This window comes from Catharus ustulatus, chromosome 4, assembly GCF_009819885.2.
Source record: "Catharus ustulatus isolate bCatUst1 chromosome 4, bCatUst1.pri.v2, whole genome shotgun sequence".
Classification (NCBI taxonomy): Eukaryota; Metazoa; Chordata; class Aves; order Passeriformes; family Turdidae; genus Catharus; species Catharus ustulatus.
The window spans coordinates 60,661,789-60,686,208 of NC_046224.1; the positions used below are offsets into that span (position 1 = coordinate 60,661,789).

The following is a 24,420-nucleotide window of genomic DNA, read 5'->3' on the forward strand; positions in this document are numbered from 1 at the left end:
TCATAATATTTTAGAGGAGCTTAATTGAGGGAAAGAGCACTATCACAAGGAAAGCTTTTCATATAATACTGCCTTTCTCAATTAAATATTGTGAATATCAGTAACATACCCATGTAGGATGGTAAAAGCAGTAGAAACTCTAACATCTAGTACTTCCTGAGAAGGATGAAAAGAGACTGGAAGATAATAAAAAACCATTTTCCTGTAAGTGGAATAATTTTACAGATGAAACATGATTGTAGTGAGTTTATCCTACTTCTACTTTATATTAGGCACAAGAAATCGAAGTCTTCAGGATGAACTACTCATTGTTATTAGCAACATGAATCAGAGTTTAAAGGGCTTATCTTCAATGAATTATTAAAGAGTTTCATGGATTAACTGCTGAACTTTCCATGCTTTCTCACCACAATATTGGACCTTCCAGTCAGGTAAAAGAATATTCCTAGCAAAGAGTTAGCTATTAGAGCCCAATTGCTCTTGGTGAAACCATGAAAGATCAGCTTTCTAAAGCATGATGTTCTGCCAGATAAATAAGGGAGAGAGACGTACAACTCACAGAAAAATAAAATTTGAGTTGTGTAACTCTACACAAATACACCAAAAGCATCAGGAAAGAGAGCTGTTGTTGCATTGGAATTGAGAAAAAAATTGAGAAAAATCTTAAATGCATGATCCTGAGAAGTTCCTTCCTATCTAAAAGCCCTTCACAACTTGCTCTTACAAGTGTGTATGAAGCAGCCATCAGACTCAATCAAAGGGAAAGAAACTTGTGATTAATTTTTTTCAGGAAACAATCAGACTTCAAATGATTATAGAGGTATTGGAGTAAACTTAATAAAATTAATTTTGTGAGTCAGAAATATAAAAATGTAGCAGCAGTTCGCTCTAGTGATGGCAATACCAGACCTGGGTTTTCACTGGTGTTTTCCTACCTTCTTTTTCTGTCCAAGTACACATATACATACATACACATACATGTATATAAACAAACAACAGGACTGCTGGGGCAGCTGTCTCAAAGCTTTTATTCCATCATAATCATCAATCTTATTTTACAAAGCCAAGCACGGGAGATGGAAACAGCTTCAGCTGCTTACAACAGCAAAGTTCTCTTAGTTACATGGTCTTTTAAAAGCTTTTTAGCCAATAGAGTAGTGTTAAAAGCTGACAAGTGTTTGCTTAAGCCAATTAATAAAGCTACATGTACATCTTGCTTTGAACAATGCTTGCTTGTAATAGCTTAAAACCAATGGATAAAGGTTTATTATTAAGCTTACATATTTCTACTATCTTGCTTAACATGTTTTCCTGAGGTCGGTCTCTACACAGCTCATGGTTTTATTGTTTCTTGACCTTGCATCTTTAACTTTCTTGCATTTCTCCATCCTGAGATTTGCTTTCACATAGCTGTCTGAGAGTTTCATACCTTTCCTATTTCCCACAGTTCCCTCTAGTGAAGGCAATATTAGACCCGAGTTTTCACTGGTGTTTTCCTACCTTCTTTTTCTGTCCAAGTCCATTACTGGCAAATATCAGTTAGGTGACAGCTACTGGAATTTTTACAGGCTGTATTCCACTTGGGGATAGGTATTTCTAACATCACAGCACATGATAAAAGGAGAAGTTAGAAGGTGCTTGCATTCCTTTGCCTGGCTAGTAGCTGACTTCCCTATGTGATGTGTTCCTCCATGAACACCTCTTCACTACCATCAGAAGAGAGAAATTGTTTTTTCATTCTTCTTGGCCCTCTCAGTGTTTGGCTCCAGGCTAGGGAGTATTTTTTTCAGCATGTAGATACTAATTTTGAGTAAATACTACAATCCTTGTGTATTTCTAGACCTCTGCAAGTTTGGAGTGAAAACTCAAGCTCAAGTGGACAGTGAAATCCCAGCAGACATCTTCCCTATGCACAGGACTATTTTCCTTCTCTGCGGACTCCAAGACATGCTCCACTGTTCAAAAAGAGAAAAAAGAAAGTGGGAAAATATGGATTTTCCTAATTTACTGGAGAAACCTGGCTTCACCACTCTCATCAAGATGCTGCACACCATTTAAAGGCTTTAATTTAATTTCTTTCTTACAGTTAATAGAGAAGGAATTTAGAATACCTACATATAGCAATTACACATTGAATTAATGACCTGGTAACAGGGAATGAGACATTTCCTTTAGTATAACAAACTGGCAAATCTGTAGGTTACGAAACCTTTAAATCCCCTTTCAGGCAGGCCATTGATGGCACAGAATATTATATAATATATGTGGACACAAATATTGCTGTTTACAGTGTAAGCCTCTCATACACTACAGCTGTTGAACAAACTGCAGCAGACATTTAAGTCCTGTTTACCACCAAAGCATTTTACTGGCAGTGATTTACAATCCTAAATCTTCTCCCTTTTTAAATGCAACGTACTCCATGCCTTAAACCTCAGTTACTAGCAAGGCAAGTAATACAGTGACTGTGTCAAGAGAAATTGTCATAGAAAGGAAGGGAATGTTTTAGGTGGAGAAAAATACACCAAATATTGTGTGCAGAATTGTTCACAGCCAGGTATTTCATATGGGAAGGAATTGGCTGCTTCAAAGAGATGGTGCAAAATGAAGTTTGTGCTAAATATTAAGAAACAATTGCTCTTGTTATCATTGTGTGTCCAACACCACTAGAAAACTTCTTGGGTGTCACTGTGCCACTGACACTGCAATGCAGGCTTCAGACTGCATGCCAAAAGGAAGGTGTTCTAGTGCTTAGGATTTTACTATTTGGAAAAATATGTGTTTCATTAAAAATTGAGTTTGCCAAATTTCATTGGAGATATCTCACTCAGAGCCTGTATAAAATCAGGTAGGCTGGAAGACAGTATTTAGCAAACTGGTGAAAAACTTTGCCTTAGTGGGCAAAGAGATGAGATTTTTAAAATTACATCAATTTACTTAAACTCTGGAATTGAATGCCTTTGAAATTAAATAATCTAACTGCTTCAATTTACTCTATGAACTAAAATGACTCTCATTATAAGGGTGATTGCTGTATAATAGTCAAGAAGCCACAGAAAGGGGTGAAAGATGATTAATTTAAACAGAATTCAATGAAACAGTCACTTTTTAGCAAACTAAGACCATTATTCTGGAATTGTCAGTGTTTGAACAGCTTTGATCCATGTTCTGTAACATGGGAAAATGCAATTCAGAGACACACCCAGAAGCACTGTATTTAACACTTAGTTACAGTATGAAGAATGGTCCTGCTTAAATGAGCCACTCTATACTGTTTAAATCATTTATGTACAGCATGCTGTACCTAAATGCAGGAGCAAAAGGGGCTGCTTCCATATGTGCACAGGAAAAGGACACAGCATATTTAGGTAATAAGATCATGCAAGCATTATTCAACACACTAATCAAATCAGGTGACTCTGCACAGCTTATAGCAGATGCACATCTCCTGCTAATATCCATAAAAGCCTCATTTGTTTGATGAGAGAGTAATTCTAATAGAGCTGAAAGATAAACAGCAAAAAGCTGAGTGCCGTGTTTGTGCCACGTATCTTCAGACACAGCCTGCTTATTTTGACTTACCTGTTATGCAACAGAAAAGGATTCACTCTATATTAATGGATGAGATGCTGCCTTAAATTGATAATGGGGCATTTGCGATGTGATTTATTGTTTTCTGTTCAGTGCATGCACCTACAGAGAGCAAAGGAAAGGGTTTGAGTATGTGAAAAAGGTCACAGATGAGAGCAGCATGCACTAAAGATGAGATCAAGGACCTTAGCAGTTTTTAAGAGTTTTATCTGCCTCAAAGTCTGAATGCCTGAGTAGACAAGCCCTGTAAGAGGAATCTGCATGCTGGAATTAAGGTGGATATATGATTTAACCTGATTAACAAGAAATCCTAGGAGGAGAGAGTAGACAACACTATACTAAAATGAGAAAAAGCCATTTGAAATACAAATCCCTTTAGAATTATTTTTCAGATCACCTTAAAAAAAATCTGTAAAATAGGGGGTAAAAATTGTCTAAATATCCAGTAACATTTTTAAGGAATTGTAGAAGACTTAGAACTAGTCTAGAAAGATGGACAGTTCTTTTTGAATAAGGTTTTTCTACACTAAAAATAAAGTCATATTTATGACTTTAGGCAGCAGCAGCTGCCTAATAATCCACTCTAGTGTTTGGTAATCTGAACTTGCTTCTAACAGCTAAGATGCATCTATGATTTTTTTTTTTTTTAATTTTCCTTGGCCAAACAAGTGAGGAGATTTGAAGCTGTCCCTAATGTTTAGACCCAGTAAGTAAACAGAGAAATTGGAAGGGACAAACCTTCTCTTTAGAGGTGCTCCAGCAAATTCTTGCAGCTGAGGTTTCCATTCCAGCATTTAAGGCACAAAAAAGGCAGCACCATCACTTGGCTGTTATTTTTCCTGTAAGTGACAACAATATTGGAAAAAATCAAGAAGGTATTTGAGAGATGATTCAATACCAATTGAAAAAGATGAGGAATTCTGCATTGTTTTATCTGGGAAAGGAGAAAATGGTAAAACAGGCAATGAGAGACCTTCAAGCAGGAAGGGAATCAAGACTGGGAAGAGTGACTTTATGTTAGAAAGATCACAAGCTTTAATCACTTTTTTTGCAGATCTTCTGCTTTCACACAACCACTAAAAGTTAGAGAGAAGCACAATGTCATGGTTCTGTTAAAAAGGGGGAGTTTCTCCGAGCAGTCCCACTCAGTTACTTTGATTTTTGGAGAGAAAGCAGGTACACAGAGAGCTGGTAAAGAAAGTTTCATAAAATATTAGTGATTCACTGAATTTTTTAAACTTGTCTCTAACTGGGTTAAAGACAACCTTTTGCTTGGTCAGAAAAGTCACCTTACACAGGTTAAACACAAACATGGGTGAGGTCAATAAAAACCCTATTTACCAGACCTTTTCTGGATTTAGTGGATTTTTCACCAGCAGCACCCATCTTCTGCAGCAATGACAACATCAAAATGTCAATAAAGCTGAGATGAATCACCATGAGAGCTGATATGACCAAGAGCTGTGGACAAACCTTTTCTGACCTGACACTTGAAATTGGTGTGTGAGCTCTGCAAACCTGGATGAAATGGTGAAGTTTTGAATTTGTATCAGAATAATTTTACTTCACTGTTGCTCAGAGCTAAGTTAACCTCGAAGTTTTATGTGGCACGTCAGCTAAAAAAATAAGTTATCTTCAGAGCTTTCTGAAAGCTGCACTGGAAACAAAGAGAGCTAATTCCCAACCAGAAAAAAAAAAAGAATTTGAGCCCCATTGTGGAACAAATGTAAGTAAAGCCAAGGGTATTATGTTAGCAATTTACCCAGCCCCCATATCACCTCAGGTATTTAGAGCATCAAAAATAATGTACCATGGGCCAGAATCACTGCACTTAGGCATTTGTGTTCCTGCAATAATGTATTAAAATTATCTGCTGCTCCACAATTAAAACCCAGGCTTCAGAGTCTCTGTGAATGTTAGTGTATCTTCAAAGCACTTTACAGATCAATCCTTTTCAGCATCACTCCAAAAGTGGAAAGAATTACCTTTATCTAAATGAGAAGCAAGCTGCAGCACAATGACACAGTGAGTCATCTGCCAGTTAAGTGCCTGGATACCAGGGGGATGATACAAGAACAGAGAACAGAATGTCCAGAGCACATCACATCATCTGCAGCTGGTTTCCAGAACATTAATCTCATCTCCTTTCTATATTTAGTCTTCCATATACTTGTTCTGTAAACCATTTTCCATACCTGTGCTCCACGGCTATTCAGCTACTCCCAAAAATGCATTTTCCGTCTGCTTCTCTTCTTTTTACATGACCCTTATTTCCTCTGCTATCCATTGTTTCACACTGCCAGTACCTGAAAAGTTGCAACCATTTTCAGCTCCCTGCATCCCCTTGAGCTTCCTTTTTCAGGGAATGCAGGCAGCCAGGCTCCTTTTCAGTTCCAGCAGCTCTTTGGAAATCACAGTGCAAGTGGGCTGAGCACTGAAAATGGGCTCTGCAATTCCTTTAATCCCAAAGGATGTTACTTTCCACTGAGCCTACAAGGGCACAGTCTGAAGCCTCTTTTCTTCATCAGCTTATATCAAATTCTTCAAACCTTTCCCATATATTAGCAATATTCAGAATGTTTTCTTTTGGGTAGCCAGGAAGTCAACATTTTCTAAGCAGTCCTGCTAAAGTTACTGCTCATTTAAAATAACATTTTTCCTTAGCCACAGAAATTTGCACCAATTATATGCAACCCCCAAACTTTGTAGTCACCTACCTCAAAGATGGCCTCTGTTTAATGGCACAGGGTGACACTGAATACCATCAAATCAATGAGACCTTCACATGCAAACAACTATCAATATTTATTTCTGTTCTCAAGGATGCATTTCAGAGTCTAAATTTAGGCACTCAGGCAGGAAGAAGGACAAAGACAGAATCTTTATTGGAAAACACAGGCAATATCCAGTGTTTGCCATTGCTTTTCCAAGACTAATCTGCCTCAGCAACTTTAGCTGCCACCTATTCTGCTCAGGTCTAGCTGAGATTGCTGTGCTTAGGTTCAGAACAGTTTGGAAGATTATCAGGCAGACTCCCAAGCCTTTTCAGCCCATGGTCTGTAAAAGCCCTTTTGTTCTGGTGGATAATCAGATCTAAAGCTTCACATACTTCCTACATGAAATACACATTAAATTGCTTTCCACTACCCAGTTCTCTACTTGTTTCAATCCTATTAAAGTACCTTGACACCCAGAGAATATGAGTATAAATATATACTGAATGCTGTTTTCTCCTCCTCAGATGCCTTAGCTCCTGGTCTGCAAAGGACAGTGGTATCAGTGAGATCACAAGAAATCTGTTGTTTAAAATTACTGTCTCCTTGTATCTTTTCTGAAGGGCTCTCCCTGGTGGATATTAAGTTCTGTAAAACTCTGCATGACATTTTTCTTTCTGAGGATAAGGTGACCCTAAGATTTAATGGGCTGAAATGTTACTGTAACTCATGGTTTCATCTAGCAGCTATTATCTAGACCTTTGATAACAGTTTAAAACCCTTTCAAGCAGACATTTTTAGTCCACAAAAACAAATATATGAAATATTTATTAACATTCTACAGGTGCAGTTTTTGTACACTTTTCCTAAGCCTATGGTCCAACTCTGTCTGCCTGCACTGATCTTTGCTCTGTCCTTGCTCATAGCACAATTCCTTGGATTTCAGTCAGATTATAATCCAGACAGAGGAACAGATCAAAAACTAGGCTAGTCTCCTGTGCTGTAGGATACATCAGTAGAAGTTGGCACAACAACATAAATTTAGATTAGGTGATGGTGTCTAAGATCTCTGAAAACAATCCATCCAACCAGAAATACATTCTGGTAGCAGCATTATTCACTTGTTCCTAAACTTTCACTTAATCTTAAAATGATGGCAGCAAAGAAAATCCATATATGAGCAACAATTACAAACCCATTCAAAAACATGTACTGTACCACCATGAAAATGTCAAACATCCTCTGATTTTAAAACATTTCCCTGCACATTTAAATTTCATTGTGCTGCAGTGGAGAAACCCCCTCCTGCAGGAACTGCAATGGTTGTGGTGATGTTATTTGGGCAGCAAATGTGCCATGATTCCTAAATCTTGCTTCTGAAGCTACAAACAACAGAGCAATAACCTTTACAGCCTCTCTCAGCACTGGAGCTGGGAGGTGTAGGAAAATTAATGAAGATAAGTGGAAGTGGAGCAGTTTTGGTCAGTGGTGACTTCAGTATTTAAGTGTTTGATTGCACTACCTGCAGAAGGCATTGATAAGAAAAATCATCATCAAGCACAAGAAAGGATTCAATCCCCAAAAAATCCTGATTCAAGAATAATATTTTCACCCTGGCTAAAGTTGTGCGAGACCATTTCCTTTCAGGATAAACTAGCAAATTGTCTCATCAACATGAAAAAACAAGGTAGAGTAATGCTGACACAGAAATGGAACTATATCTTCTAAACCTCTGCACTCTTCTCCTACTGTCTGCCTCAGGCAAAGTTACCTCTTACCACAACCTCCACCTTGGCTCATGAGCTGCCACAATACCCCACTGGGGAATAAGGAGGTCCAGAGGAGAAATATATAGCCTGTCCTTCACAGCCTCACAGAGGCCACATGACTAATGCACCCCACATTTCTGTCTGAAACTCAAAGTCTAAAGAAACTTTTACAAAGGCCTTGCCTTTATACTCTGTTACATTCAGAAAATATAATGAGTCCATGCTATGAGCTATCTTACTAATGCAGCTGTCACAGTAGTGATATTTCTTTTTTCTTCTTCACAGCCAGGTAATTCAATCCTGAGTTAGAAGAACCTGCTTGCAATTGATCCAGCCACCATCAATTCAGGGAGCAGTTCAGCCAAGAAAAGGGATTTAACGTTTGCGTCCTAGGTATAGAAATGATCCTGGGTGCCCCCAAGTAGGTCAATAAAACAGTTTGCTCTCTCACAAGGTAATCTGGATCAAAAGTAATGCTTGTGCCTTAAATATCCTTTGTGCAGGCAAAGGATCAGTTTAGACAGTAAATCACATTCAGATACGTCCCCATCTGATGCAGGGATGAAGCTCTCCAAGCAGAAGTGAATCATTTCCACCAGCAAAGACAAAAAGATGTTTAGCAGAATAATTGTGCCAGCTTGCAGCTCATGCAGAGCATGACTGAGCCCTGCAAAGACAACTCCCTCAGCAGCTGGGGAGGTGCTGCTGTGATGTGGAGCAGTGACATGGCAGAGGTGCCCATGTCCCATCGCCCCCAGGCTGCCTGTGCTCCTCAGCTGGGTGCAGCAGGGTCACCTTCCTGCCTGACACCCTGGCTGTGCAGACAAGATAAAAGCTGCATTTGTCCATGCATTCCTTTTATTGTCAGCTGAGCACTCTCCTCTGGGAGCTAAAGCTGTGTGAGGGCTCACACTCAGTATTCCAAATATTCTCCTTTTCCAAACTCGAACCTTTCAGCATCTTCTGTTTTCTCAGGCTGGAAATTTGTCACTTTGCACATCGAGTTGTGTTGTTTTCTGAAGAGTACAGCTTAAACTAGCAGCAGTTTCTTAAACATACAGAGAATAATTATGTGGATTGGAAATACATTACAGTAGAAATCCCATGGAAGTGGCAATTTACAAAGATTTCTTTTTCTGAAAAGACAGAAGAATTTGAGATCATGCAGATGGCATGCTGACAGAAAAAAATCTAAATTAATTTGCCAGTCAGATTAAAAAAAAATAAATCTACATACCCACAGTTTCTCTGCATACACCTTAAAAGTTTTCTTTTTTGGCATATATTAAAGCTTCCATGAAAAGCCACTAAAATAACAACTCAAACAATTTTATTTTATTGCAAATTCCAAAATTCTGTCAGAAGGCTTCTCTTTGGCAACAACCACTAACTAGAGTATTATACGTTAAATAATTGCTGACAAACCAAAAGGCAATGGTTTGCCAGGTATTTAAGGATGAGCAATATTAGCACCTTTACTTAGAGAAAAATTAGAGCTAAGCAATTTATACCTACAAGCAGGCCTATAAATAGCATTACCTGTCAGCAAGTCTGTTGTCACCACTGATGGGGCTGAAAAACAACTAATAATGGGTTTCAAAGTGGCTGCCTACAGATGCATTTATTCCAGGCTCCACGTTCAGAACTGCAGCTCAGAATGAGCATGAGAGAGAAGGTTCCCTTGGATGCCATTTTTGTAACACAGACCAAAATAAAGCCCTTATTCACGCTCACCCCACCAAAAGTGAGGTGTTGTACGTCCTCTGGAGTCACCTAAAGCTCTATTCCAACTCAAAATCAGATTGTACAGATAGAAGTCATTTGGTAATCTGCCATCAGATTATCAATTAATATAGTTTTAGTTTTCCTGACTATGAGCACTCTGTTTCCCTTCTTAGGATTTATATTTAGCACACAACCCCTTTCTACACAGGGATTACAGGAGAGCTTTACCAAGATTTTCAAATCCAGAATTGCAGCCTGTCACTTTTTCTTCACACAGCTCCCAGCCCAGTTGTGAATCCCTGGGGGTGGATGTGTGGGGGAGTTGCAGTCTTTCTTCTTCTTGCTGATGGGAAGCGATAGGCAGCAAAAAAACCCCACAAGATATCAGGTTTTCAATGCTGAGACAGAGAGAAAAGGCAGCTTTAATGTGCACATCACCACAGAGCACAGCACCAGAGGGTGACAGCTCCACGGGAGAGCTTGGACACCCCAATGACATCACTCAGCAGCCCCTGCTGTCTAAAATTCCATGTGATTTTACAAACACCCGTGCTGACAGCTACAGGATGTGTTTATTTTGTAAACCAAGAGATGGGTCACAGCTCATCAGCTCAGGGGAGTTTTGACAATCGATGCAACCATGAGCTCTGAAAGCAGAAGAGCTTCTCCCAGGCACACAATAGGAAGGAGCATTTTAAGCATAAACTCCTAAGTAAGCTTCAAGAAAGGCTGCATGTATTGAAGATAAATATGTAAGAGGCACTTAAAAAGATGCCTGTTTTTCAGGAATATATCTAAGTCAGTGAATTTGCACTGACAAACTTAGCTAAAACCTAGCTAGACCTAGAAACTTAGCTAAAAAATAGTTCATTTTCTCTCTATTAGTTATTCAGACTGCTGGTGCCCAGCACAAAAAAGATCACTTTCAACACCTGTCTCTGATTCTGAAGTGCCAGGACCAGCTGAAGCCAACCAACAGAAACACAATTTGCCAAGGCCAATCTGATCCTAAAGAACCCAGATTTTCCATCATTGATTGCGTAGCCCCAAACAATATTTTTCAAGTGCAAAGCTGTATTAGTTCATAGGGGATAATTCTGAAAATATTGTCACCATTTCTAAGAGCACAGATTGACTATATCATCTGTGGACACAAGCAAACAGCAGGTATTTCTTAGAATCCACATTTGTTCTAATGAAAAAGAACAGAAAGGACAGATTCAGTCAAATAACAGCTAACTGAGAAAGTTTAGTCCATCACCAAAAGCTGGCTCTGATTTTCTGAGCAATGTCCTAGTATGGACAGAACTTACACCGGGCATGAGAGAGTCAAGGATCCTCAGGAAAAAAGTGCCAGAGCCTCTGCTCTGTACAGAAGTGTCCCCTAACAAAAATCCAGATGAATGAAATCTTAGCATTGCTAAAAAAAGGCTGATTGCTCACTATTTTTCTTCAATGAGAAGGTAGAGGAAATCCATTACTTTAAAGCTTCACTCATGTCTAGAATTAGGTCAATCACCCAGAAAATCACATCTCACTTGAATCAAGTCTTCTCCAAAGCTATTCTCAGGCTGAATCCTTATGAAGGACCCACTGAATTCACCCTTCTGTGGCCAAAAGGATCTATTCCTTTGATAATAACTTAAGAATACCTGTCAAAAATAACACAGGACTGGAAACAAACTACAAACTGCAAACTTGCAGGAAATACCTCTTAAATGGCAGCTGATAATAATGGTCTGATAGAGGTGCTGTGCTGGCACTTGGGCAATCAAGAGTCATTTTCTGATTCTTCATAGAATCAGAATTCCCAGTTGGACTCTGCCCACGGTTCTTCCATAGGAAGGTTTAAAAATCCATCCTTCACTTGCCATTTTGCTTTGTCCAAGAGACCTTCCAGGACTCTGTTTAAGGTTTTGCTATTTACTTTAATTATGATAGCTCAAAAAAAAAAAAAAAAAAAGGTGGGATACCTGGTCTTTCTGGACTAAAGCAATAGGAGATGAACCTTCCATTCATTTAAAGGTGATATTTCCAAAGTTTGTTTTTTGGCTTTGTGTGCTCAGAGGTATGTGTGCAGACTGGAGTACTTCTATTGCCTTGGAAACATTTTTGCACTGATTTGAAGCATGCACCAAATGAAAATTCTCATTCCTAGTTAGTTTGTCCTAACTTCAGCAGTTTCTTTTATGCCATGCAATAGGAATGGAAAAGCCACCACAAGTCTGTCACAACGCTGTGTTGTTAGTGCTGTTTTCATTAGAAGTTGAAACTATAAAATTGAAAGCCTCACTTTCAGCATGTAAAAACCACAGCACTTCTTTAAGAGCTACTTTTTAAATAAGTACAGCCCAACTGTCATTCCCACCTATTTAACCACAAGAGGCTTCTTAGGAATATAAAGCAGGGAGTGATCAAGTTAAATCAGAGTCAGTATCTACAAGCCTCCCCTTAAACAAGCAGTATATGTATACATATATATTTATTTATATAGATTCCCAAGGGCTGTTAAATGTGGCATCTCAGTGAATGAGACTGTTAATGGATGAAGAGCACAGTATGTGCTTGCTATCCACATTGAACTAATCTATGACACAAAGAAGATTTAAAGAAAATAAGATTACAAACAACAGCCTGCAGCAAAGGAAAATCTTAGAGTGAACTTTTAATACCTCACTTATTTTCCTAAATTTTTCATAATAATCTTGAAATTATCCTCTGCCTCTTGAATCATCTCTACATGCAAGGTTCTGCTTTCACTGGATAAAACAATAGAAGAAGAGGTTTGTTTTAAAACTAGATACTTGTAGTATTTTTTTTTTCCAGACTCTGTTACATAGTTGTGTTTATTGCACACCTCGTGATGGGGAGGTGTAAATCATATTTTGCTGCTGTGGGAAAGCCAAGGGAAAAGATGGTGCTCAGCAGCTTTTCCTTCAAACCCACCCCTCTTCTTCCTGAACAGACCAGATTTCTTCCAAATGCCTCACAGTCTTCCCTTTCTCTTTATTGCTTTAAGTTTTGTAGAAGTCAAGTGCTCACTACTCTCTTTTTCATGACATTAAACAGCATATGGTCCTGGGAACCTTGAGCATGCTCCTGAGAGAATCCCTGTTTTCAGAGGAGAGGGTTTGTTGCCTAACTGGCAGGCAGCTTTTTAGCTCCCCAAGCCCAGTGACACTTACTCAGGATTTATGATGTTTTTTGTGACACAGAGCTCGGGGATGCTTTCAGAGCCTGAAGCCCCAGCTTGCCTGCTGTATCCAACAGCTGGAGGACAGATGTGCAGAGAGGCTGGCAAGGCACAGCTGGATCTGACACCCCTCAGATTACTCACCCATGGGACTGCACAGGTGAGCAAGCTGTGTGCTGGCAGCAGTGGTATGAAGCCAGAGCTTTGGGATCCTTCATTTTTGGTTTTCAAATTTGCAACACCAATTCTTAACTCCTTACATTATTTCCGCAAGAGCTCTGTGTAAGTCACTACAATATCCACATCACACTCTTCCCTGACAACACTGATTTAATAATTTCTCCTGATTTCAACAAAACCAAGACCCTGTCATTGCTACTTGCCAACTTTATTAAGCATCCTCATCTAAAAGGCTGTGAACCACTCTAGGTAATTTAGGTCCCGTGTCCTACTTCATAAAGGAAGTTCTTCACCTTGAAATTCAACATGTATCTCTCCAAATCAAAAGAGGTCCTAAAGAAGATAATTACATGAATAGAATAAGGAAACACAAAAGCTACAATTATATATTCAGCTGCAGCTCTGGTTAGGATTGTTTTTCTGTGTGATCTCTTGGAAAACACCACCCCACTCTCCATTTCCATGCAGGCTGCAGTGAGAGCCTCTCTGATGTCTCCTCCTTTCTCTGTGCAGACAGACTCTCTGCCTCCTCTATAAGCCAAGGTTCATGGCACAAAGTTTCTTCCCCCAGAAGTACATAAATAATGTTCTTATGATGTGCCATAAGAAGTTCTGTCTGAAAAAGACGTGAAAGCCACAATTTTTAGCCATGTAGGGTTGGGCTGATTTTGCCTTACCCTCTGTTATACACAACATCCATGTCAGGTTTCCACCTGACTTTCAGCAAGGCATTATTGCCAAAAACTTAAATGTATTCTTAATTTGCTCTTTTGGTTCTGCACATCCAAGTTTCTGGCCTGAAGACACCTTGATAGGGGAAGGTTGAGGCTCTGAAATGCTCTCACACATCAAAGATCAATGTCCAAAGGGAACTTCCTCACCAATAAAGCCTCCCAAAAGCTTCAGTCTCTTGTGTTATTATACCAGTGCCCCCACCTTCTTGCTTCAGAGATCAATTTCTCCCTGTCTTGTTATACACATGCTATTTAGCTAATACTCCCTTTCTGTTAGTCCCCTGTGGCAGTAAACCTCACATATTTGCTATCAAACAGAGGTAAGATACATATATGTTATTATAAATTTAGTGGACTCAGACAATTTTTCTGCTTTCTTTCATTTAAGGGATTGGTGGGAGAGGGTGTTTTGTTTTCCCAATACAAAAATCCTCGGGGAATAAAGCAGTACAGACATCCTCTGCTCACCACTGCTGACAATAAGACAGACAATTGACAATTTATTCAATTTTACCTGCACCTTATGTTTAGAGGGCTGAAAAGGGCCTTGGATTGTAAAGAGAACTAATTGGTGACATTAGCATAAAGCAGACCTTGAGCTGGATTATTTAGTGCTATGGCAGCACAGGTATTCTTTGTTCTCACAGCTTTTCTGGTAGGGAAAAGGGTTAAATTCAGGAGATGATTGCAGTATTCACAGACAGCAGGGATCCTTTCAGCCAGGGCTGCCAAAACAAGACTCAGCTTTCCCCACCTGCAAGGCCTTTTGCTGGTCAGGACATTTTTAGAGCTTGTCCTTGGTGCCTGGGGAGGGGAAAGTAGGCAGGGGAGTGCAAACCACTTGTTTTCCTTCCCCTAATTCTGCAGAGCATCGAGGCTTTTAGCTGCTGCATTCAGAGATAAAGGCTTGCCCATCCTCTTGCCCATTTTCAACATGTGAGGCAAATTTTTAGGGGGAAGAAAATAAATCATAATTTTTCAAGCTTCTCTTTGAGGCGGGAGCAGGAAATGCTTTCCTTTCTGAGGGGCAATCCTGAGCTTGCAGCAGCAAAGGAAGCAGCCCCTCAATAAGCAGAGGCAAAGCTAAGTACAGGCCAATGAAAAGAATTTGGATAGGCTGTGGTAACAAGATTTGTTTACCTTTCTGGTATCTATTGATTGCCCAAAAACTCAATATTGCAGTGCCTACCTACAAAGCCTCCTTCTGTAGCCCTGGAGAGAGGAATGAAATCAGCTGGCCTGAAGCACAGCAGTGTTAGGAAGCAGAATCAAATGGCTTCCACATCTGGAACCTTGTTAGGAGAGCAAGGTAATTAAATATTTCCTTATTTTCTGTAAAAAAGGCCATGCATGCAGGGGAATTGCTTGTAGCCAAATCATCCCAGTCACACTGAGCTACTACAGCTGCAGTTTCTCTGTGGAAGAAGGGCAACTATCTGAAGCAAAGCCTTGGTGGCCCTTGTGTTTGTTTTACATCTGACCAAAGAGTCTCTTCTCAATAAGCCTCTAGCAGGATCTAAAAAGATAACAAGTGTTAAAAGGCCATGTAGCTTGTGTTGATGCATAGGGGACCAAAACCAATCAGTTTCAGGGAGCTGTTGGTCATAACCACTTGCTCTCTTACCACAAAATAAACACACATAAAACTAAAAAAAAAAAAAAGTTTTCTCTTATAAGAGGTTGTGTCTGCCTGAGTCTTGAAGAGAGCTGGCAGCCATGGACTCACAAATGGTGCTGTGCAGGGCCAGGGCAGGTCTCAGTGATCCTTGATCCCTTCCAGCTCTGCTTGTTCTGTGCCCTCTTTCCTGTTTGGCAGTTTGGCAAATCCACCTTCAAGGCAGCAATCATACTTATTTAATCTGAGGGCAGGACAGGCACACACCTAGACTGTGTTTATTTGTATGAACACAGCCATGGACACTATTCCTTCTCAGTAGTCTGTTTCCATTTTTTGCTTTAGAGGATTCCCAGGAAATACATGAAAGCTGAGCACAGCGTTCAGCCATTGTAGCAAAGAGACATATGGAGAGAAGGAGTGTTACTTCAGAAGCTGCTTTTTAAACCAGGCAAAAATCCCAGCTGCTTTTAAACTCTTCACAGGTTTTCAGTGCTGCAAATAATCTCGAGATGCAGCTCTTAAAGGGAGTGTGAGCAGGTGGTCAAAGTTCAGGAAAAACTCCACTTGATGCTTCAGCATGTATCATCTGCTTATTGCCATTGATGTGAATATTACTGCGTGCCCAGTATTATAAATAATTGAAAGTGCAACACATTTATAGTTCTTCAGTGGCTGGGCTCCCAAAGGGTTTACAAATTAGGTTGGAATTACTCAAAGGAGAACAAATTTATACTATTTAGAAGAGTTCTGACGTGTAGAGAGCTTTTAGAAACAGAACAGGGTTCTGCAGAAAGAGAAATTTCCACATAACAGATGACATTATCACCTAATGTGCCTCTGCAAGGCACTTGGCTGAGGGATAGGGATATAAATAAAATGGGAACTGGACACAGATAAATACAAAATGTGCTAGTACAGACAAACTAAGGCAATGAACCAGTGAGGCGAAAAAAAACCCAACTTAAAATCTCAGAGTTCACCTTCACAGGTACAGGAACCATTTGTGGTGCATCAGAACTAGAGCCACACAAACTCCCCACTCAGCTTTCTGGGAAACTCAGAATCATCTAGAACCTCAGAAGGGGCATAAAAAAACCCAGAACACTTTGAAATAATTGAGGTAGCAAATCATAAAAACTTCCCAAACACATTGATGTAGCTGTGGCCAAATATCCTTTTGGGAAAATGAGATCTAAATATGATTATCACAATCACACAAAGTTTCTATTTAAACAGAACAAAGATAATTTCCATGAAAAATCTTTAAGCTCTAATTAGAAGAGAGCAGCTTCAGAAAAAAAATATTCAGATTACCAAACTGCAACCCATTAAAAACCATCCTTGTCACTTCTCATTATAAGTCTTCCTTGGACCACACTGTACTTAAAGGAATCTTAATGAATTTTCTACTGCACTAATGTGTATGAACAAGCTACTACATTATAATTTGCATTTTTTTATAAATTAGAATTGAGTGTCTGGGCTTTATTCAGCTCTAATATGTGTCATAAATCTGTTTGGTAAACAGCACTTTAGAAGTTTCTGACATCCTTTACACTACCAGCTGGAACAAATAGACCCAGACAGTGAGAGCACTTTCCATGTAGCCAGGAGTAAAATCGGCATTCCTGCCTTTTACATTTTGGTTTAATTCATGCTCCTAGCAGCAGACACATTAGCATAAAGTCAACAAAGTTTGACTTCACAAAAAATTAAGCCACTGAAAGACAGGATTACTAAACCAGTAAAAGGTAAAAGGATTCTGAAAAATTAAAAAAAAATAAGATACTTGCACATGGTTGGGAGAAGAGATTTAGAAATGGCTGCATGGGACAGGATTTGGTGCCCATTGGAGGCATTTAGGACATGTTTTGTATTTTAAGATGGGTAATGTTGAGCCATGCATGGGTTGGGGTGTGCATCATACTTGTAACCATCTGTCACAGAAAACTTCCGTGTACTTATCCCAAAATGTAGAAAGTCTGAAAGGAATCTCTTAATTTCTTGACTGAAAAACAACATTTTTCCTCAGAAACAGATCCATGGTTTTGGTTGAAACATTCTTCATCCTTTCCTTCCCCTGTACATAAATTTAGTTCAGGCTGGTAATTTTGGCACAAACAGTCAAAATGTTTGAAGCATTTGAGCAACTGGAAACAATATGTTAATGGAAGGAGTCACCTTAAACTCTTAGCCTCAAAAAAGCTTTTCATGTGTGCTTCAACATCAGAATGACCTCCCCACACACAAGTGACTGCTTCTAAAATAAATATCATATATATTTATATAGATAATATGTATAAACATAGGAGATATGCACCTAGGTATGTTCTCTCTCAGCACACCACAGAGAGGCAGTTTCAGATTATAAAGGAGAGGAATAAAAACTGAGTGAGTTCCTATTTCTCTCAACTTCTAATTTTGTACCCTTCTGGTAACTTGGGCAGCTTTATTCTCACTGAAATCAGATGTGCACTGGGTTAATGAAAAGAGCACTCCCTGGCTCTGCTGTAAGCACTTTCATTCCCATATTCTCACAGGGAAGAATGAAATACTTGTGGGATTTTCTGTTGTTTATTTAAACCAATAAAAAAGAGAGAGATACAATTTTTTCCCCCTATAATCTCACAGTTTTGTGTATACAACCTGGATCGCTGTGCAGTTGTGTTTCTTGACACTAAGCACAGCTATGACCACAGTGTCTGAAAACCTTGAGCATTTTAAAAGTAAGCACAGATGTTTATCTTGTTTAACCTGCTGCTGCATAAAGCCAGGAGTACCTACTTGTTTCCTCATATGTTCTTTCCTTTTTCTGGTATGTGTATTTTTTAATTTCTTGTTCAGTTGTGCAGTTATTCTTCAAGGCATTGAGTCAAAAGATGAAAAATCTCTTTTTTTTTTCTGGTAAAGTGAAAAAAAAAGTATTGAAAAAGAAGCCTATTGGGAATGGTTTTCCATGCTCCCTGAACCTGGAATCTTACTTTATTAAAGGTGGAAGCAGCAAGATCCAGAGAAGAGCTAATTAATCCTTTACATTTTTACAGAAGTGACAAGCCAAATGAAAGGGAACACTTCATTTCACAGCCAAACTCCAAGACACCGTGTTCACCATGGATTATTAATTAACTGCTAATGAAATATAAAACAGCATTTGTGTCACCACCCTGTTCCACACATATCTGTGAGCAGAGCCTCTGCTGCAGGTTGCTTCCATTATGACTTTTTTAATGTGGAATGCCATTTGACCAAAATTAATTTTTCAGCTGAGGCAAATAGTTTTCCAAAGATGGGTGATTGCCCTTATAAATAGCACCAACAACAATAAAACATGACTCCAGTACAGACCTACCTGACTGACTGATTACAAATTGCTAAAAAACAAGATAAAGGTATTTGCCATTTACATGGCTTTCTCCTAAGTGTAATTAAAAATAATCAGGAAATTGGTACTTCATATCTGTTGCTCTCATCACTTCATTTCCTTGCTGTGTGGTGCACAGTCATCATCTGGAGTGAGGCAAAGTTTAAACATTCCATCAAAGCTTCTGCCACAGATTAAGGGTTTCGTGTCAGCTTTGCAACCAGTGGCTACATGGATTTTTTGGAAAAAGTTTCTCCTGCAGTATTAGGAATGCTGAAGGCACAACATTCACCACTGCTTGCAGCTTTTCACTTTTTTTTTTTTTTTTTTTTTTGTCATTTTTTGTTATGTTGTTTATGCCTTGTGAGCATCATGTGTTAAGAAACAGCAGCGTGGCTCGGGCTCATGGGCTGCTGATATTTTAAAAAAGTTGAAGAACCAAGATCACTCAGGAAATAAAAATGACAAAAAGAACTTCCTGAGCTACAGGGCAGCTCTCCTTTCATAACATTCCCAGAAAAATATTATAATGTCATGAAACATGCAGCCATTCCTCCTTGGAAGTCATCTCTGTGATCATTCACTACCAGAAGATAGGTCAGAGACAACTACCAAAGTTCCCTGAGTCTTAGAGAACATGACTGACAGACCCTTAATAAAATAAGAAGAGTTGGGGGATAAAAATCCAATCCAAGTTCTTCCTAGCAGGGTGAAGTGGGCATATGCCAAATCTAGCATTAGGCTAAAATCCAATTTTTAGATTTTTATGAGCTTACCCAGTTGTTCAAGATGGAATCGGAGGAGCTGGAAATGATCAAGAATTTAAATAGCTAAAATTCTTGGGAAATTTAATCAACATCTGAAGCCATTTTTTGAGAAATACTAATTAAATTGCCATGCCTCATCCTGGGGAGGGATATAATTTTCCTCTTCTCCAAATGTATTTCCAAAATTTACACTGACTATTTTTGTCCTTTGTTCCGAAATCTGTTGCTCCACAGTCAACAACAGAAAATTGCTGCTTTGGCTTCTACTCACACTTAAGTGCACCCTAGACTTGTTACTGAGTTACGGAAGGAGTTTGATAAATTATTCTTGGCAGCTGCAGAGAAAGACAAACTTGTTGAATTTGTTTCTGACTTTCCTATTCTTCTTAGTTCCATCTGATCTAGTGCAGTCAAAATACCTAGCAGGAGTAATATCTTGCTTTCATATGGCATATTTGTCTTTCAAAGCCACAGCATTAAAAAAAAAAATATATATAAATGAAGTAAAAATTAAACTATTTCCCCAAGGTCACAGTGGGCATCACTGGCAGGCTAAGGAAAAGGTTTTCTGAGTCTCAGAGCGTCACACATTTTGGAGGAGAGATGGGAATCATCTGTTCAAAGAAAATATCAGTCACCCAGTGCTTAAAGAGGAACTCCCAACTCCTAGACTTATTAAATCTCCCAGACTTACATTACAAGATATTTTCTTTTTACTTTGCCCACTGTATTAATAGTCTCAAAGAAAATAGTGATGGCAAAAAGTAAAGTTCATTAAGGTCATAAAATTCACCAGAGTCCCTAGGCAAAAGTGTTAAAATAATACCCTACAAACAGGTCTCTCCCAGTCCTTATCTCGACTCATGAACCCTTGTGTTTCCTTTCCCCTGCCCAGCTGAGGAGGGCAGTGAGAGAGGGGCTTTGGTGGGTGCCTGGCACGGGGACAGAGCCAACCCAGCACAGAAGGCTTTTCAGCAGTTTGCAAGCCTGGTCTGGAAATTAAGACAAACTCTGACATGATTCTTTGTTGGAACCCAAAAGCTTCTGTATAATTTTCTCTTCAATTTGGCTGCTTCTGAGGGCAGACACAGCTCCTTTTTTCTGCAGAGCACCTAACCCAACAGGACCTTCAGATTCAGTCCAAGGCTCCATACTGGAATGTTCCAATGGAATGACTTTCATGTTTCATTAGTTCCATCCATGGAAGTTTGAATGATTTATTGTGTGCTAGTCCCAAGGATCTATTCACAACATAGATTTCAGTGCAAGTTCTCCTTACAAATGGCTTTTTTTAAAAATTTGTTTATTCTTGGAAAACATTGCCAGTGTGAATAAACGACAGGCTGCTGTAAATAAATACAACTGATCTTGTGGGGCCTCCTGCAGTACACCAGTGAATATTGAGTTTCACACCTCTGATCCTTTGGAGTGGTTTGGGATGACAGACACATATTTACAGAAGAGGCTCTTGTAGACAATTAGCTTCATCTGGGCAGTGCTTCCAGATAACTTGACTGCTTGAAAAGGTCCCAGTTAAGGCTGAGTATCAAAAGCAGGGACCCGCACTCGCAGTTCTTCACCCTGTCAGCAATTGCTTTTCCTAGTATGTGTGGATGGATTCAAGGACAAACACATCAAAGAAATAAACTAAAGGACAAGGTGACACTTGAATGTGTGTTCATACTTCACAGGAATATCTCAGCTGCTCTCTTGGCAGCAGTCTAAGCAACTTGTTTAGAGAATACTTATTTTGCCTCTGTTTTAGTGCTGTATTTCATACCAGTTTCAGTGATAATACAGCAAATCAAAGCTGTGTAATATAATTACCAGGTTTACTTTTTTCTAGAAGTAGTATACACAGTAGTGTACATCAACAAAATATTGCTCACTTCAGGGGATTTAATCCACAGTGGCACCTGGGAATGAAAAATCAAGTTCTGCATGTAGGAATAGGAAGGAAGAATCCCAGCCTCTTGCTAATGTGAGAGGCACCTTACCCAGAGTGATAGTTTTTTTCTCTGTAGATTGAGAAACTCATTCTCAGTTGCCCTAAAGTAATCCAAATTTACTTTTAGAAGCAGCACCACCAGGAATAAAAGAAGTGGTTTAAAGCAAACATCGTTGTCCTCCTGCCTGTCCAGTCCTCCTCTCAACACTTTCATTCACTCCTTGAAAATGGTGATGAAGGTGACTAAAAAAGATGAGAAAAAAAAAAGTTAAAGCAATAAATGAAAATAAGGAGCTGAAAGCAAGGAGAGAGCTGCATAGTGTCATTCTGAAGAGCTGCCAGGAACAATAGGAATAAAAGATTCTCAGCAGCTGAGGGGAGAGGCATGAGGAATAACAAAATACTCATTTTTAGTCACATTTGCTAGATGCTTATGAAAGCAATCTTGTAACAAACAAGAAAGGTGCTTTGAAGCGGAATTCCTCATAAAAGAGATGGCAAAGATTGGCATACTTAGATATTGCTTCCCTTTTTGTCTTTGCTAATTGGCATATTGCACAGGGCTGAAGCTAATTGGGTTCCAGTAGTACCAGCATTGATCTAAGAGCATTTGTTCTTAAACTTTTTATAACTCTACAGGAGAATTAAAAATTCTGCAAGACCCATGTGTCTCGTTTTCTCTGACTTTGGAAAACAATACAAAACCAGTAGTGAAACCAGGAGGCACCTGGGACCAAGCTGAAGATTCAAGACTTTAAGGATAATACAGCACCCTGGAATTGGGGAAGTAGTGCATCCCTGAAGACAGCCAGTCGTGGGGTGATACAGTTTTGGGATCAGTTTGTGCCAACACAGTCAAGATTTTTTTACACTATGAGTCTGAAAACCTGATGTCAAAACAGCTGAATGTCACAGAAACAGGGAAGGATTACATTCTTGATTGAAGTTTATCTGTGCTTCTTTCAGCTAGACTTAGATAAAGTAATGTCAGTTGTCTATCAAACATTAATTTCCATGGATAACTGGAGATCCAAACAAGACAAAAATGCCTGGATTTTTTTTGGAATTTGTCACAGGCAGAAACTTGTGAACGCATTGAACATTTTGTAACCCAGACATCACAGCATGAGAGAGTTCCATAAACACAGCTGTTTCATTGGGAAAATCATTAGGAGCAGCTGGAAGTACCAGAGATTGAAGAAGCCAGTGGAAAAGCATGCTCTGGCAAACAAGAAAATGATCTTTAACATTTTCTATATGCACATCGTCTCATTAAGTTCTTTTAGAATAGATACACACAGACGCTTCCCATCCATGTGCAGCCTCCACAGAAATCTTTTTGTGTACAGTAATTTCACGATTATAAGCCGCACTGAGTATAAGCCGCACTTCTGGGTTTCAGCAACTTTTCATTCTTTGTCCATACATAAGCCGCACCTGATTATAAGCCGCACGTTACAATACAGAGTGTGATAAAAGGTATCTGTTCTATCACCTCTGTTAAGGGTGGGGGCAGTGATCCGTATCTCAACGGCAGATATTCTGCTAATGGGCCATCCATTGAAACCAGGCAGGGCATTGTTCTTTATCTTTTCACAACCCATCCTTCCTCCAGCCAGTCATTGTCTGCTCATGGCCATTGAGTCCCACTGTGGGACTGATAAAATTACTGCATCCCATTGGAAGTTGCTCCAGCCAGGGGAAAGAGCCCAACATTTCTTACCAAAATAAAAACAGAGGTTTTGGGACACTAAGGGAGCCCCTTTCTCCACTGGACTCCAGAGGAAAACCAGATTTCTCCACATCACCACTGGACCTCTGGAGGGAAACTGCACCTTGTACAGGAGCACTGCTCCAACTGAGCCACATCTGCCACTGCAGGAGGATGCAGCCACCATTTAATGGGACTGCTACCAACACCCTGCCTGACAGGGTGTCAGGTTGCACTCTGACTTTGTCAGGGTTTGGAGTTTGTTTCTTTGTAGTACTGTATTTTTATTTTGATTTCCCTAGAAAAGAACTGTTATTCCTAATTCCTATATTTTTGCCTGAAAACCCCTTGATTTCCAAATTATAATGATTTGGAGGGAGGGGGTTTACATTCTCCATTTCAAACAGAGAAGTTCCTACCTTTCTCAGCAGACATCTGTCCTCCAAACTAAAACAGCGATTTTTTGTTCTTTGTCCATATATAAGCTGCACCTGATTATAAGCCGCACTTTGGGTTCGGACCAAAATTTTAGTCAAAATGGTGCGGCTTATAATCGTGAAATTACTGTAATTATGTCTGAACACATTTTTTTTAACATGTACTCAATACTGTTTAATACCTTATACAACACAGTAGAGAAATTTTAGACAATAAATTACTTCAGTGACAGCATTTAAATTGTCATTCAACTCAACTGGAATGTCCCTCAGCTGGAAACATAAACAAGGGGAAGGATCCTTCTGTAGGTGTGGCTCCTATTGTACATTTTAATTTAAATTTTTGAATGAGTTAAAACCCTTTTATGAGGGAAGTTGTGAGGATTTGGGTAAAATTTGAATACTGTGGAGACAAGCTTTGCTATGACATATTTTGGATTATTTTAAAAGCCTTCAGCTCAGGAGTTTGTCACATGGTCTGGTTGATTTAACATATACAATGGGACACTGCAATTGTTTATCGTGTCTTCCCTTCTGAAGATAAGAGTCAGAGAAATTCTACAAAGTTTTTGAGTCTTTGCTTTTGTAATGTTAATTTCCCTGAGAGCAAGGGTTTATAACAGTAGAATAAACCTAGAGTAAAATCGGGAGATAAAGTCAAACATCACAAGT

At 39.3% G+C, this 24,420-nt stretch overlaps 1 long non-coding RNA gene across 1 annotated transcript; it reads right to left on the minus strand.

Moving 5' to 3' along the window:
• Positions 1–1,082: 1,082 nt before the first annotated feature.
• LOC116995767 lies at positions 1,083–5,993 on the minus strand. The gene is made up of 4 exons (XR_004417775.1): positions 5,787–5,993; positions 4,330–4,430; positions 3,583–3,693; positions 1,083–1,955 (listed from the first exon to the last, which is right to left on the minus strand). It is a non-coding gene; the product is annotated as an uncharacterized LOC116995767 (long non-coding RNA).
• Between the last annotated feature and the right edge of the window lie 18,427 nt (positions 5,994–24,420).